The 16,014-nt window shown below is 34.3% G+C and overlaps 1 protein-coding gene and 1 pseudogene across 10 annotated transcripts in view; one reads left to right on the top strand and one right to left on the bottom strand.

Annotated features, from left to right (window-relative positions):
- LOC129768064 (CUGBP Elav-like family member 4) overlaps positions 1-16,014 on the bottom strand; it is a 1,369,849-nt gene that overhangs the window by 558,623 nt on the left and 795,212 nt on the right. The window lies entirely within an intron of this gene.
- On the top strand, positions 71-181 carry LOC129772035 (U4 spliceosomal RNA; annotated as a pseudogene).

Raw genomic sequence — 16,014 nt, 5'->3', positions numbered from 1 at the left:
ACTTGATTGTATCTTCATAAATTCAGTGCGAAACTTAAAGAAATACATGAAATAATAAACATAATTTGTTAGCTTTGCGCAGTGGCGATATCGTAACCAATGAGGTATACCGAGGTGCGATTATTGCTAGTTGAAAACTAAACATAATTTGCTGCACAGTTTTGGGAAACCGACGAGTTGAGTATATTTCATATACTAAGGGCATATAAAAATCATAATGCACCAGAAGCATTACCTGTATTTTGATCAATGAAAACAGAACTTCTAGCATGGTGAAGTGGCTTAAATTTCACCATCTGTATTTTCTCTTCTTTTGTAATCGAATGATGCAGTACTTATACTTCACTGAAATGCTTGTCATTCGCATACATATTTAGAAATGAGAATGAGAATGAAAATGAGAGCGATAATAGACCAGAAATTCGAGCTATAATTAGAGTGCGAATTAGACCGATAATTAGAGCAAAAAATAAAAGCGAGAATGAGAGCGAATACAAGAGCCATAATAGGCTCGAGAATGAGAGTGAGGATGACATCAAGAATGAGAGCATGAATGAGAGTGAGGATGAAAGTGTATATGTAGACGAATTTCATGCTAACTCGACTGGTCATTGGTAGCTACATCTCTGATTGCAGTGAAACATTGTGGTGTAAAGACATTGGAAAATTGAACAACTTTGTATACATAAAATCTTCTAAAGAGAATAAGAGTACTTTTTGGAAAAGGTCAAAATTGTTTTGTTTATTTTCTAAAAAAAAGTATACTCAAAAACTATAATATTTTAAAATTTAAAATTTCAAAATATTTCTGTATAATGATTTTTTTAAAATGAGTTTGCTATTTTTTCATGAAAGCTTAAACATTTTATATATTTCATTGTCTGACCAAAAATATGGTTTTGGTTATGGTTTTTTAATTGGGATTATTTTGAAATTTCAAGTTATTTTTTGATTTTTTCGTTAAAAAATAACTTGAAAACTTTAAGACTTAAAAAAAATTAACCATAGAATAAAATATAGGAAATGATTTAATCTTTCATAAAAAACACAGAAAAACATTGTAAAAATTACGCTGAAAACAATATTTTAAAACTTGAAATTCATTTTTCTCAAAAATATATTTGTTTTTCAATTCTGAGCGAAAATGACATGAATAGTCCATACAACTAACAACAAGACTCCCATACATCGGAAAAATGGCACTGTTACTTGGAAAAAAGCTTTTTAGCAAGTAAGCGGTCATTTTATCAATTTACCCTCCATTAAAAGTATGAAGGGAAACATCATAAGAAAGGTTGACTTCGTTGGATTTTGTCATCATTATTTACTAACTCTACTCAAACAGCATCATGATATAGTAATATGAGCTTTGTTTCTGAGATCTTTATTGTGCTTCGATACAACGTACAATTTTGAAAGTGAAATGTATGTTATATCAAAGTTTCACTGTAGCCCTTACAATTTCCAACAAGTTACCCACACATCGGAAGATTGGCTGTTTCACTTATTAGATTTTTTCAAAGAAACAAGTATTTTTAAGAATTTGTAAAAAAATATTTTTCTGAGAAAAATAAATTTTAATTGTCAAAATATTTTTTTCAATGAAATTTAAAAAAAAAGTTTGATATTTTTATATTAAAACGAAAGTAATTTTCTACATTTCACTGTCTTACCAACGTTTCAAAATAGAAATAAAAATCACTTGAAAACGATAAGACCTATATCGTTTTTAAGTGATTTTTTTTCTATTTTGAGATTTTTTCAACGTTTTTCTACAAAAATCTCAACTCAAAAAGTATTAAGACCTACAAGAAGTTAGTAAGAGAAGGAAATGTAGGAAAATATTTATGTTTATGTAAAATATTTTTTTTTAAATTGAAATTCATTTTTCTTAAAAACTTGTTTTTTAAAATTCTGAAAAAAATAAATATGAATGGTCCTTACAATTTCCAACAAGTCACCCATGCATCGGAAGATGGGCACTTTGGGATGGGAGAAAAAGTTCATCCAATAACAACTTTTTCATGTTTTCTTTAAAAAATTACTATTAATGTGTAACTCGTAACATTTCTATGTATAAATTGTCGCGATTTACATGTTTTTTCTATGTAGACAATATTAAGAAACCCAACAAAAATGTTATGGACAAAACATGATTTTTTTTAGGAGTTTCTATACAAAAATGTCATGTATTCCAAAGATAGAAAGTTGATGGCTTCGACAAAAATTCATACTTCAAAAAGATCTAAAACTTTATCGAATACAATATATCGCAATCTTGATTTTAAACAAAATTAGAGTTAGTTGTAATTAATTCAGAGATAAAATGAACAAGTTGTTGTTAGAAAAACATTTCCGCTGTAAAAGTGCCCATCTTCCAATATATATACAGCCATTCCATATCAAACCGATATAGTGGTTCTCAGATTTTCGTGGAAAGTGGAAATTTTGTTCTTTGTCGCAAACCATTAGACCCGTATTTTTTAATTTTTTTTGTTAGGGTGACCATTTCCATTTTAGGGTGGTCCGAAAAATCAAATTTTTCCACTTTTTTTCAAAAAATGACTTTTTTCAAAAATTCATAACTTTTGAACTACTGAGCCCGATTTGAATGATCGACATATCAAATTAAAGCCAATTAGCTGGTCTTTTTTGAAAAAAATACCAGAGTTGCACAAAATGTTAATTTTGGTTTCGACATTAATGATGGTATTGGTTTTTTATAGTTTGAATGGTCTCGGGACCAAAGGCGCTATATTATTTTATTTTTTTTTTTGGAAAGCTGAGAATTTTTTACATAATATATCTCGAAACCAGAGAGGCGTTTTATTTTCGTTTTTGAATTATTATTTTTCAAAGATAACCGATGGTCCGAAAAATCATTTTTTCTAATTTTTTCCACTACAAAAAATCATAACTTTTGATCTACTGAACCGATTTAGATGATCGACATATAAAATTAAAGCCAATAAGCTAGTCTTGTTTGAAAAAATATTACACTCTGAATCGAAATGGATTTTGTTTTATTGATATAATTATTGATTATATTTGTTTTCTAAAGCTTACATCGTTTCGGGACCAAGAGCGTCATATTTTTTATATTTTTTCCTGAAAGCTGAGGTTTTTTCACATAATATATCCGAATACCAGAGAGGTGTTATTTTTCGTTTTTGAGTTATGATTTTTCAAAGTTAACATGTTTTCAGTTTTCGTTTAACTTTCATTTCTATGCAACTAGACTGGTTGTATGTGATTATAATCCAATTAATTTGCAAATGTGTTATTTTTTCAAAAAAAGCTAGCTAGTAGGCTTTGATTTGATATGTCGATCATCTGAATCGGTCCAGTAGTTCAAAAGTAATACATTTATGAAGAAGGTCATTTTTGGGAAAAAAGGGGAAAATGATTTTTTGAACCATCGGGTAACTTTGAAAAATCGTAACTAAAAAACGAAAAAAAAACGCCCCCCTGGTTTCGAGATATATTATGTGAAAAATCCTCAGCTTTCCAGAAAAAATATAAAAAACTGTAGCGCCTTTCGTCACGAGACTATGAAAACAATAAAAAACGAATACAATCAATAATAACGAGTGCAGAATTCAAATTTTCTGCAGGTATAGTATTTTTTCAAAAAAGAGCACGTTTTAATTTGATATGTCGATCATTTGAATCGGTTCAGTAGTTCAAAAGTAATGAATTTTTGAAAAAAAGTCATTTTTGGCAAAAATGCGAAAAAATGTTTTTTTTGGATCACCCTAAAATGGTAATGGTCTCCCTAACAAAAAAAAAAATATATATATATATGTATATATATATATATATATATATATATATATATATATATATATATATATATATATATATATATATATATATATATATATATATATATATATATATATATATATATATATATATATATATATATATATATATATATATATATATATATATATATATATATATATATATATATATATATATTATATATAATAATGTTTTTGAAATAAAAATATTTCAATTCATTTTTTATGAAAATTTAAACGATTTCCTACATTTAATTCTTTGACCAGAATTGTGTAGATATTATAGTCATAAAATTAAAAATTTTCATTAAAAAAAGGGAAAAAAACATACCGTTATCAAAAAGTAATCTAATTCTTTTTCGACGATTTCAAGCATACAAAGTTGCTTAATTTACCAATGTCTTTAAACTCACAACGTTTCACTGTTATCTGAAATGCTGCTGCCAACATCTAAGACGAGTTGGCATGAAATCCGTCTATTGTAGAGTATAATAGAAGGCGTTAATGAGATCGAGAATGAGAGTGGGGATGAAAGCAAGAATTGGTATGCGAATGAGAGTAAAAATGATAGTGATAATGAGAGCGGTAATGGACTAGGAAATGGAACCGAATAAAAAATAAATATAAGAGTGATAATGAGAAATAATGAGAGCGATAATGATAGTTAGAACGAGAGCGATAGTAAGAGCTATGATGGGAACGATAATGGTAAAAAGAATAAGAGCGAATTAAGAGCTAAACTGAGAGTGATAAGAACAAATGAAAATTAGAGTTATAATGAGAACAAGAATGATAATTATAATAAGAGCGTGAATAAGAGCGATAATGAGCGCGAATAAATGAATAAAAGAATGAGAGAGACAATGGGAGCAAAACGATAGCGAGAATGAGAGCAATGAGTGGGAGCTAAAATGAGAAATGAGAACCAGTAATTAAGGTGAGAATAAGGATAAGAAACTGAACGAAAACAATAAAATTTAATTCGATTTTCAGATCGAGTATGAGAGCGAGAATGAGAGCAAATGAATGAGAGCTACTAGAGCGAAAATAAGGATGAGAATCAGATTGAAAATGAGTGCATTATACTGTTACACAGGAAAAACTCTTATATTACGAGCATTCTTTTTTGGAAAGTGAAAATGAAAGCGATAATGGGAACCAGAAATTAGAGTGAGAATGAGCGCGAGAATAAGGATGAGAATCGAATATTCATTTATTCGAACATTCCCTTCAGTGAAAATTGAAAACATGCATCATTAAACGAAACCATGAGACATTATGGAACAATATTTTACTGAAAATATTCAACACTGTTAATCAGTAACTCTATAAATTTTAAAGAAACGTAGAAACTCAAAAAATCCAAAATACATGATAATGAAAGTAAAATATCTTATTTGAAATAACCTCAAATAGAATAATTTTTAAACAGTTTTCGCAAAATTGTTAAATAAGGAGAGAAAATATAGAATTTTCAAATGCTTTAATTGTTATAATATTTTATAATATGTTTCATGAAAATTTGGACTATTTCTTAAAAGCCACTCATAGGACATATTTTTTAGGAGAATCTGTTTTGGGCTACATAGATTCATAAAAAATGAGACAAAGCTTCGTTTTTACAGACATTCTTGACTAATTTGGCAATCTTTTAGTATGCAAAGATGATAAATTTGCAAAAAAACACAACATCCACAAAGTTTGAATTATTTTGAAGAGATTCTGAGAGAACTCGGCGGGACGAGTTGTGGCGAAATCCGCCTCAATCTTTCTGAGTCAATACGAATCGAGTGTTTTTGCGAGGTCTTTATCTTTTTTCGTGATATGTACATCAATAATGTATTCTCCGAATATTTCAACATATAACGACATGAAAATTCCTAGAGCAACGAATGTGAGTAACGAAAATTCAGGTGTAAAAGATATGTACAAAGAAATCACAGGTATCGCACAGAAAAGGCTACCACACATTATCAATTACTGTTATCCGACGTGAAATATTTTCTGCAAACAACGACCGTTTTTTTTTTGGCGGCTGCTCCCAGACAACCGCATCCAAACTCTCGCGCGTCCCGCCTTGCATTAATCTTGCTTAAAAATGTCAAATTGAACTCAACCGCGTGTTTTATCGATCGTGGGAGGGTGGAAGGTCTAGGGGCCATCCCACACAATACAGTATGCATTATACGGTTGGCCCTAGCATCTATCTTATGTTCCCGCCGCGACGTGAAATATGAGTACTTTTCGTCGAGCACAGTTGCCGCTGCTTATACCCCATATTGGACTGGTCGCTCCACTCCGCCAGCGTTCCGCGTTCCCAACCCACCGGGAGTCATAATTTATAGATTGAGTTTAATCCCTTTAATGTACTACTCGTTGCGTCACGCAGGAAAGCCTTTCAAACCTCCGGGAAATGGTCTATCGCTGGGGAATTGGCTCACTCAACACCTTGATGACAGCTTAAGAATCTGTCGTCACACAGTCGTCGCAGTGACAGGTTTTAGAGAAACCTTGGGAGAAGAAAAAATGCTTACAGGATGGAAATAATGCGACGTTCGAAACCCTCTCCAGCTGAAATCGTCATCTTCTTCTGTGTGGAGGAACGTTTAGTCGAATTTATTGAGTGAACTCGTGTGAATTTTCATAACTGAAAGTCTGGTTCATGTTGGAACACATACAGATGCCATGCCAGCGTATTTGTAAATTATGAACAGAAATTAAAATGACCCAATTTTGGCCAAATATAATTCGACAATTTTCAAGAATTTTCAAACAAATGTCAGACGCACTCCAGTGCATTGTAATCATTTAGTTCAGGCTCCAATTAATTAGTTATTAATGGACTAATACGTGGAGAAAGCATTTTCATGGAGGCGAACAAACACTCTCTCTCCTCGTACTCTTCGCACCCTCTGACCGAGTTACCCCTATCTAACCGTTGACGACCACTACCCGTTTTTATGCCACCCTCCAGCTTCAGCCCACGCTTTTTACGGAAGGACAAAAAGTGTGGTGTCCGAAAAATTGTTTGAAAACAATCACATAAAAAATGGAACGACTGCTCAAATTTCCCGAAAGAAAGTAGCTTTCAGGTTTTATTACCCTTCATTCCGCTGATGAATATTTTAGTAGCCATATTGATGATGGCTAGCTTTGACAATACATGCATGCGACAAAGTTTGGCTCCCCGAGTACCTCTTTTATTTATCCTCCTTTTTCTTCCTGCGGCTCGGGCTCTCTCTAATGGCATTCGATAGGGGAAAAGAAAGTCGTTTCGGGAAGCCTAAATGGTACTAATGACGATTTAATAGTTTTAAAGGCACCAGAGCGATAAACCTATTCCCATCGGTGGTGGTGAGGAAAGCGGATAATAGCTTTGGGAAAGACACTGACAGAGTGGACAACCTTTCACTTGTACGAAAACTGTTGTCAACAACAAAAGAATTTTATATCACAGTTTAGTGAATATGCTCTATATATGATTCAATGGATGAAAACGAACAGCTCAATCTGTTTGCGCATATATATCAGTATTGAGGTATCAAGAACAAATTTTGTTAAGCGTCCATTTTATGTTTGTATATTCTAGCTCGAATGTCCCTGCTTGCTACCCCTCAACCATAACAAATTTGCCGAAGAAGTTCAACGCTGTTTTAGAACACATTCATCTGATATTTGTTTAGGTAGGTTATCGTATCAGTATGTTGAACGGCCTTGATTCTTCAACATGAGCGTCGTATTTCAATTTGGAAATATTTATGAGCTTCATATTTTACCATATTCGCACCGATCCCTGTGGACTGTCGGTGGAATTTTTCGTCAGAAGAGAGTCTGATCTGAAAACGACAGTATCTAAGCTGGGAAATGATGTTTTAAAGGCTCCTGTCGGTCCTACGCGGGCCGGACTGAGAACTCATTCTCGGTCTCCAATTCTTTTTTGGCTTAACGTTTTGAAGAACATAATTTGTCTTGAAATTTTTGAAGAAAAAATTCGAGGGGTTGTACCCGGGACACGACCGCCGTAGCACTACGCAATCTTTCTTTTTTAATTTCTATCATTTCGGATATTATTTGCGAATACGTCGAAATTTCAAAAATAACTCTTTAGTAAAAATCTGAGTATTTAACGAGAGGCATCTTCCGTGCATCGTCTTTCAACAAGCATCAAAAACGCGTCTAACAGATGCACACAGCTGCAGCGATAAAAATGAAACATAGCGAGAATGGCCGTTTATGAAAATTCGTTTCTCGACTCTCGGTCAAAACCGTCAACAAAGCTAGGAACTTGTTGCATCAGAACAGAGCCGATGCGAAGTTCTAAATTTCGCGCAACGAAAACAAGCAACACACTCAAAACCAAACACTGATGGCTAGAAGGGACCTATAATCATTTTCACTCTTCTCTTTTTTCGCCTGCTTTGCCATGGCTCGGATGGTTGTGTTAATTGCAATGCCATATGCACTTCAAGTGAAATATTCGCTAGCTTCACAGCTCGAGGGGAAACATAAAACACAAAACGAGCAGGAGAAGCGACCATCGTTGTTTCGGGCACAGAAATATTCTGAGAATTTTCCTCAGAGGAGATGCAATACTTATACGCTAGCGATAGCTTACTTACTATTCAAGGGTGGAGTTCACTTCGCAAATATTCTCTTTTTTCTATTCCCTTTCGTTGTTTCTATTCTAGCAGCTGCATAAGGTGCCCGTTGTTGACAGCTCTGTTTTGGGAAAGTACACGAATGGACAGAACAAACGTATGGAGAAATGGGAATGCTTCCAATTTTCATCATTTTAAACCATATACAGACTATGGGACTGTAATGTATAGCATATCAAACAAATCTTAGAAAATCTCTGATTCGATTGGTGTGCAAATCGTTAAAATCTGCTCGCAGCAAAAATAGTTATTAACATTGACTTTATTTCATTAAAACGAGACCTTTTTCCTGATTTGGCACCCTTAATGTAAGACGTAGTCCTACGTCAAAAAAAATCAGATTGCGTACGGTATTTTTGGATGTCACTTCTGGGCAATTCCACAAAAAATAATCGAAAACCGAAAAACGTCGATTTTGGCTCAACACCCTCTCCGATTGTTTTTAAACCTTGTAAGGTTCTAACCCTAAACATAACAAACCAAAAATTGTAATTTCCATCATCATATGACCATTAGTAATCACGATTGACCTTTTTTTATAATGGCGTATACACAGTTATTGGCTTTTTTTTCGAGAACGCGTAATCAAGCTGTTTGATTGGCATATGGAACAATTTCTGGCCAAATCAACCGAAAACAGAAAAATTTTGACGCGACCATTTTTGATTATATTGAAACTTTTTCGAAAAATCAATGGCTTTGAATACGCTCTTCCAAAAAAATAGTATTTAACATTAGAACTACCAACAGTTTCTATATACATACTAACTGACCCGGCAAACGTTGTTCTGCCGTATCAAATATTTCTAGTGAATATTTTGATTGTTAAGTGACAAGTTACGAATATATTTGAGGAAAGTTTAGATGTTATCGTTCTGATCTATGAAATTGGTGTGATTGATAATTTTTTTAAAGATTTTTCAGACCTTTCCCCTTTATCCTCGATATTCTCCAAAGTCTTCTATTATTATAGTGGGGACAAACATAACGATATATAGAAGACTCAATTCTGATCAGCCGTTCTCTTGTGATGACGAGCTATACGTACGTGGGAAAAACCTTATTTTATATATAAAACTAGCTGACCCGGTGGACTTAGTCCCACCCATAATTTTGTTTTGTTTTAAATAATTTGGAGCATTCATATTTTCTCCCGAAATAATTCTACTGAACGTACATTGACGATCGATAATAAACAAAGCGATTTTAATAGCATTTGTGATTTTCTGGAACACTTTTCGTATTCGATTGAAATGAACACTTTTTATTTACTGTGCAAATAAACTTTCCGATTTATTTTTACTTCTTAGACATACAATCCTGACGCAGACCAAAAGACATCAAACTTAAAATCTGTTGATCTGTTCTCGAGCTAAATTACGGATTCAAATTATCTTTATTTATATAAGATGTGTGTATTACACCTGATAATCCATTATGATTTAACAATAACGAAACATGAATCTTAATGTCGTCAAAGTTAATTCTGTTTGAAGAAATAAACTCCGATTAGACAAACTATTCATTGCAGAATAAATGCGCAATCGATTTTTTCGAACCCACTTTTCACTGCAGAACACATATGAAGACAATTTAGATAAACAGAAAAATTCAAAAAAATCATATTTCTGACACTCTGTAATAATAACTTAGACGCCGCAAATCTGATCAGTCGTTCTCTTGTGATGATGATTTATACAGTGAAAATTCTCTATAGCGACATCGCAAGAGACCGTCATTATAGAGAATTGTCACTAAAAAGAACTGTCACTATAGAGAATTCAAATGTCGTTATAAAGAGAGAAAGGCTTAAATTTATACGAAACAATAAAATTACATCATTAACAAAGGAAATACATTTTTAAAAACCTTGAAACAAATCATTGAACAATAAATACAAAATTCAGCTCATTTGTCCCCTAACACATTTTTCTTTAAATCAAAAATTTTTGAAAAGCTGTCCTTTGGTAACTTTGTTTCAATTAATGTATCAGCATGAATAGTTTGGAAGGCGTCTTATAACTGGTTTTGAGAGAGTGAGCTTATAGTTTCACCGTGAACTACTTCGTCAAACACTGAATGAGTTTCATCATCATTGTTATCCATAGATGATTGCTCTTGCACTGTTTTTTTACCATGTCTTCGTCAGACAAAATCTCTAGCACTGTTATAGCAGAATGGATTTTGTTTGCGCCAGACTCATTTTGAGTATCTTGAGAAAACGTGATCCACAACAGCTAATCTGTATTGCGTACTTTTTATCCACATGGTATCGTTTAGATTGTTTCCCACTGTGCATCAGAGAGCTTCAAAGCGATCACGTCTTTCTCAAGAATTTTTTTTTTTTATTGCTCTTTCGCTATAACAAATGGTATCAGTTATTGATGTTCACAAAACATAACAAAGACTATTTTCTTCCATAGTCATGTACTAAGTCTAATTTTGCTAATTAGCACTGTGAATGGAGTGGCATTGAAAATTGTCGCAATAGAGAATGATCGTCGCTACAGGGAATGGTCGTTATAGAGAAATGTCGCAGAAAAGCATTTCTATGCGATTTTGAAGGGACCTTTGAACATGTCGTTATAGAGAGATTTGTCGCTATAAAGATTGTCGTTATAGAGAGCTTTGACTGTATAAGATTTCTGTCATACTCATCATTCTGTCCAGTGTGATATTTAGTTTTCAAAATATGAAAAAAAAATCAAAAAACTATATTTAGAAAAAGTCATAGCATCATTAGAAAATCTATATGAATAAAAATTATTTGGTGATCGTTCCTCACGATTTAACTCGAGAATGAAGCAACGGTTATAAAAAGTCAGTATCAGATTTGATGCGTCTTACTCTGCGTCAGGTTTTTTTTTTGTTAAAAATGAAATTTTATACCGCGAATATAGATCTCGTACAGAAACATAATGAGGAAACTTGAGTGTTAGTGTTATTGGAAATTCCTCCCATTTTCTGGTTCTCAGAAAAACGTGGCTTATCTCTAATCGCTATGGTCGTATGCACTTGGTCCACTATGACTGCATACTATTATCAGTTTTTTCTAATCAGTCAAAACAAATTTGTTCTATAACCTGGCTGTTCGCAACATAAGTGTGATCTGATAAAAGTTGAATGTAGGTTAAAAAATTCTTGATTGTTTGCTACTATTAACTCATTTATTTTTTTTATTACTTAACATATTAGGGACCGCAATGAAATCTGTAAGACATACGCCTGGGACCGCACGTTTTGGGGTAAACTTGTACGCTTCATTTGTTCGGATTCCACGAATGAGATCGTTTCCTTTGGTGTGGATGAGACGAAGGCGAGCCATCGGTAGGCCTTGGCACACCAAGGATTTAACCACAAATTGTAGAAAACACGGGTTGTTCTGTGATCCATCCGTATCAGTCGGAACGCGGAACACGAGAAAACTCGTGAGCAAAAGCCGCACACTGTTTGTCCGGAGGTCAAATATTTGATAATTTTTGATAGATAAAGTTTGATTTGCTATTTGTACAAACACTATTTTGTTTGCCACTCTTCAATTTTCAACAGACCGGTTGTATCATTTGTTCACAAGATTTTGTCTCGAATGATTATTTGAGTTACGAGAATAGTGTCGATCCACCTAGAAATGCGATGGAAATGATTATATTTGAAAATTTTTCTTAATTCTGCCATCGACGATGTCTTCTGCCGTAATCGTCAGTTTGACAGTTTGGCGTGTTTCGTTTCAGCTCCCATTTGTTGCTATTTCCACATGTTCCTATTCGAATGTTAACGAAAGGGAGCTGAAACAATCCACGTCAATACGTCAAATCGAAGGTAAGGTTGGGCACCGTGCATTAATTTATTGATTTCTTTTATTCTAAATTCTTCGTGAGTGCGACAAAGATAGCGACGAAGATGATCAAAAGAAACACTACAGAAATGCCAAAATTTGCGTTAAAAGAAAAATAACAGAAGATTAGTGTTAGGATCGATGCAGTGATCTACTAGATGGACAGAAAAGTCCCGGGATTTTTAATGAAAACAATCGTTTTTTTGGGCAAAGCTGTATTTATTTCTCATCATAGTTTCCCTCGAGGGCATTACACTTGGTATAGCTAGTTTCCAACATTTCGATTCCATTTCTGTAGTATGAAACGTCTAAGTCTTTGAAATATAGTAGAACTCCGATTATCCGCGGAATAGTCTGATAAGCTCACCGCGGATAACGCAATCAACGACTGAAAATGAGTTCCAAACACGAAAAAAATTATAGGAGGTTGTGTCCAAGATACGACCGCATTGTTGACGTAGAACTACGCTGTTATTTTATATAAGTCGCTCGTTTATACCTTCGGATATTATTCTATAATGCTGTGAAATTTTAGAAACAACTGCATAGTTGAATAATCTCTGAAATTGTTTTTTCATTGTAGAATCAGTTGACGATAATTGATTGATGATTCATCCTTTCCCTCGCAAAACAATATACTAGCTGATCTTATGTCGCAATTTTTTATCATGTCAATGCATTGAAAATTTACCTCGAACGCTGTTCCGGTAGTTTTTTTCGCAATTGACATAGACTCGGCTACAGTCGATTATATACATGTTGCACCAGCACCGTTATTCCATATCTCATAACTACATCAATATATTTTTGGCACCGCATGGAAAGAACAACAATGACAACACTTGCAAGTATCAAATATCATGCTACATGTTATTTAGGATTGCCTCGGTTGATTCGCACCTCTAGGCATTGTTCGTATAACGTAAACTAAGCGCCAAATATGCGTTTGCCATAGCAGCCATACATTGGTGGCTTGAAACTACTAGGAATATAAACACTTCTCATCATCTCTATTCTCAAAAGAAACGCTTCTGTTAATATTACTGGCCTCGAAAAAAGTTGCATTACTTTCTCATGCTCGAGATAAGCACAGCTGTCACTCTTAGTGGAGGAAGTTTTGTTACTGGCAAGCGAAACCTAATCACATACAAAATTCCAGAACGACATTTACTTTCTTCTTGGTGACTAAACAAGCAAAATAAACTCTTTTTGTTCATATCAACAACCTCGAAAACAGTAGCATTGCTTCATTATGATCAAGATTAACGCAAATGCAATCCTAGTTGAAGGCAGTTTTGCGACTGGCACGCGAACCCGAATAACTTATAACATTCCAGTACGACATTCAAAATACCGGGTATTCCCCAAATATTTTTTTGGCGCACAACCTTAACACCTGCTTCGCCATAACGTCAGTTTAATGCTTTCATGCAATGTCAAAGGCACCAACGAAGCCTTGCTTGGAAAACAGACTGAATTATGCCACACAGATTGTACTCTGCTGTAACACCAATCGATGCGAATTCGCTTATGAGTTTGTCAAGAGCGAAAGCCTTCACTCCCAGCGGGAGGAGCTTGATTTTGGTTGCTGCCTCATTAGATGATGCTTGCCTCGAAATTTTATTGCTCCTGCGTTCATTTTTTTTGCAGGGCTCGAGCCTGCTTTTCTCTTCTTCTTGCTCATCACACATTACGCGAAGCGTCTAATTTATGACGCAGAAAGAAAAACACACGATACGAATAACGCGAAAAATGAACTGAAAACACCACACGACGGTATCCAAGTTGGATTACCACTGGTGGAGTCCAACCATAGATCGAAGCGCAGCGAAAGCAAAGTGATCTAGATTGCTCAACAGTCCGATGCCGAATAAAAGTTTGCCTCAGCGAGATCCACTGTTTATACTCTAGGCAAGTATTTCCCTTCATTTTTCTACTTTTCCTTTGTTCACGGAGACTTTAAATCCTACGATTTCCCTTTCTTTGCTCGTTATTGACAGCTCTGTTCGGGAAAGCACACAAATGGACAGAACAAATGTATGGGAAAATGGAAACGCTCAAAGTTTTCATGAATTTTAACCATTTACAAACCAGGGGATTCGAATGTATAGCATATTAAACAAATCTTAGGGAATTTCCGATTCGTTTAGTATGTAAATCGCCAATGTGTGGTAATGAATCTACGTTTCATCCATTGGTACAAAACGTCGAAAGAAGTCCACTCGAAAACGTTTCAACAACGTCAAACCGGCTGTTGAATCATCAACACGCCACTGTTTTTGATCGACGGTCAGCAAACGCGGCACCCATCGCGCGGTAACTTTTCTCTTTACGATCGTTCAAAACAAGTCAGTGTACTTGTTTTACTATTCTTTGATCTGGTTAAGTATCTGCGGTGCTTGTACGGCCCATTTTGAATTCACTAAGCCACCGATGAATTGTTCTCGAAGGAGCAAAAATGGAGTAACGTTTTGTCAACTACTGTATTGATTGCTCAGGAGTTTTTCCCATCACGATATTCTTCTTTTCCAATTTTCTATACGAATGCTCAGATAGTGACACTTAAACAACTGTAGTTGGCAACTGTGTAATGTTCTATTCTCGCGTAACTTTTGAAAAGGTCCTATGTAACATTCACATCAACTCGAGGAAAATGAAGTTGAAGACTGGAACATTGGTCCGCGAATTGTTTCAAAAGGAATTGATCTTTATCACTACTTTTACCACTAACAGTCAATAATAACTCTGACAAACCTATCGTAACTGCTGTTATGTGATTTTAGTTTGAAATTGAAGCCTCCGAGCGAAAAATGTTATATTGGACGTTTTGACTGACCGCTTTGGACAAATTACGTTGCACGATGAGAATTTGAAAACAACTACTTAATAACGATCCAAATATAGGAGAAGTGTGTAATACGCACCCCCTAAGCGAGAATTGATTTATATTGACCGTGCTCTTAAAATTTAAAGTAACAACTACGTCAGTACGTATATTAGTTAACCCTCAGTCATCTGTAATTGTTCTGTATTTTAGATACTAAATAACAAAAGTGCTACGAATTTTATTTTGTAAGGTGCCCAAATTCTAAATTTCCAATCATACGGTGTTAAATGGGCCAGCAGAAGTATAATATGCCCACGAGTTGTTTCTCTCAGAGACTACAAAGCTCGGAGAAACAGCTTGTATTTATGAATGAAAGATTCCATCAATCTTTTCCCTTCATGCCCACCAGCGAAGAAAAGAAACCGTTCCTCCGGTGAGCGTATTCTCCCAGTATCCGTGCATTAATTCTGCAGTCCGCGCTCTTGTTTTCCTGCATCCTCTGAGCACATAATATAGATGTCCCATGTGAATACATGTTTTCGTTTTGAAGACATTTAATCTTGTGAAAACAATTGTTTATGTGTTTTACCGAACATAATTTAGAAATATCGTGATGGTTTGCTCATTTTTGTTCATTATGATTACATTTAAAGACATTTAGTCGTGCCATGCAGAGATATTTGAAAAAATCATCTGGCATCCCTCACATACAAGCTATTTCTCTCGTGAGATTGTGATATTGTGATATTGTAAAGGATATTAAATAAGAAATTTTGGCGGTTTATTTGAACCCCTATGTGGTTTGACGTAGGATCTATAGTGAAAAACGTACTTTTTCGTTTATTTCACGCCATCATCAATAGATCCGAGATAAAAATTAGAAAAAAA

This window comes from Toxorhynchites rutilus, chromosome 2 (assembly GCF_029784135.1).
Source record: "Toxorhynchites rutilus septentrionalis strain SRP chromosome 2, ASM2978413v1, whole genome shotgun sequence".
NCBI lineage: Eukaryota > Metazoa > Arthropoda > Insecta > Diptera > Culicidae > Toxorhynchites > Toxorhynchites rutilus.
The sequence above is the reverse complement of the archived record's forward strand: the minus strand, read 5'-3'. Positions and strand labels throughout refer to the sequence as shown.